We start from the raw sequence: 2,237 nt of genomic DNA, 5'->3' as shown, positions 1-2,237 counted from the left end.
GGGGTGTGAAGTAAGAAGAGAAGAAATGAAAATATAATCATTATAGTGCACGCATGTTCTTTTCTGTCTGTCTGGAACAGGAATGCTACTGATAGACCCTTAGAAGGTGAGTCCACATCTTTATGAAAATATCTCTCGTTTCATTTCTGACACACTAGCTTGCTTGTGACTAGCATTTTTAAGGAGGGCATACTATGAAGTCCAGAGAGATACACACTTAGTCAACTGTATCAAGGGAATGAACCAAGAAGGAAATATGCTTCTTTGTTACCCTTATTAGTCACTTTATAGTTTCTCTATAAAGTCACTTTGTACTTTCAATAAATCAATTTGCATCTTACAATCTGAAGCTTACAGAACAAATATTATGCCCTTATTACACACAAGGCAACTAAGGTCCTCAAAGATGTAGTGATTTGGTCAGGATCACAAAGCTAGTAAATTCATTTACTCCTCTTGCCATTAACATATGAGATAGTTATCAAGTCTGAATTTTAATACTATGGCAGGATTAGTTAGAACTAATCTTAACAAACATCATTAAATGAAGAGAGTTGTGTGTTGGTCTGGAACCCACAGTTCATTCTTTTTTAGTATATATGGCAGCATTCCAAAGGACCTCTACAAAAATCAGTTTAATCCCATGTTTTCTCTTTCTATTAGTATTTTCTAGTTGTACCTAACTATGTTGCTACACTTACATTCCATCATGAGCTCCTTGAGAACAGTGATTAGTTGATATTCATCTTTGTCTTTCTGACACTGTATTTCTGCCATTCAGGCAGACAGGGCTCAATAAATATTTATTACATTAAACACTTGAAATTCACATGCAGGAAAAATGCCCAGTGCCTAAGTGCTGTTTATTTTCCTCTTATCACTGAATCTCTGCATTATTTTCTGCTTTTTGTATCCTATAAAAACCTACAGTGACTGTCCAGGGAAATTTCCTTTATTACGAGCTATGAACTTTTTGTCTTTTTAAATTCAAAGCTGGCAAACACACTCTGAAGACACCATTATAATCTTAATATATTTCTCTTAGAAATGTGAGAAATATTCAGAGCAAAGTGTTGACATATTCAGAGGTTATAAAATACAGCCCTTGATTCTAGCCAATAGGTATTCACTTTGGGGAGTAAAGAAGAGACTGGAAGAATCGGGGAAGAGGAAAAACAGAAATAAATAGCATGTGGGTAAGAGAAGACTTTTTTTTTTCTGCAGCTGTGAGCCCAAGACATAGTATAAAAGATAGGCAGCACTATTATTTTGTAATATAATTCTAACAAAGAACATTTTTTAAAGATTTCTTTAGACAGCAACATGTGTATATTTTGTGGCAAAGATGTTATTTTCAAAAAGAAATGAATGTGTTCAGTTTTGCTTTCCCTATTTTTCATGGATTAAAAAAAGCATCCCCCGGAATTCCCTGGCGGTCCAGTGGTTAGGACTCGGTGCTTTCACTGCGGGAAGCCGAGTTCAATCCCCGTTGGGGAACTAAGATCCCTCAAGCCTCAAGGCGCGACCAAAATAAAAAATGGCATTCCCCTCGTCCCCACCCCAACCATTATCATTCCTCTCAACCAGGCTTGAGTTAAATATTTACCGATTTGCCAGAAGACACCACCTTTCATAAGCAGATTTCAGGCTATTGTATAGGTGGAATCCAAAACTCCAATGAATGTCAATTTCACTTCATTTTGCCTCTGGGAACTGTGGAGTCACTTAATCTTTAGGCCTTCGTTTTACTTTTTTTTAATATATTGAAACGGGAGGAAGGCAGATGATTGCCAAGATGCTTTCTAGCTTTGCTGCTCTAAGAACTTTTCCTTGTGTTTTTCTTGATTCCTCCGTCACGGCTTCTGACACTTTGATCAGCCTCCGGGACAGGCTGCCCTGGGCAACAGGAGTTAGCTCCCGGGGCTTAGGGCGACCACATTTTGAGGGCAGGGACAAATCACTCTCGGAGTGTGAGACTGTGGGCGGTGATCCCTTCCAGTTCTGGATTTAGGAAGCCAGCTGCACCGCACCGCAGCCCGCATTCCCTTACAACCCTGAGGCTCCAATTTCGCGTCTGAAATGGAAAGGGGGCGGGTTGGGTCACGTGACGGATCAGGTGCCCACCGGGTCCGCCCCGCTTCCTTCCGGCGTAATTTCTGGCCGCACCGCCCCTCCCTCCGCACGTGGCGTCTCCGCTTTTGTGCCCGGCGCTCCCCAGGGCCTCGCCGCCTGCAGCC

The sequence above is a fragment of the Hyperoodon ampullatus genome (genome assembly GCF_949752795.1).
Source record: "Hyperoodon ampullatus genome assembly, chromosome: 8".
Taxonomy (NCBI): Eukaryota; Metazoa; Chordata; class Mammalia; order Artiodactyla; family Ziphiidae; genus Hyperoodon; species Hyperoodon ampullatus.
Note: the sequence above shows the minus strand (reverse complement) of the source record.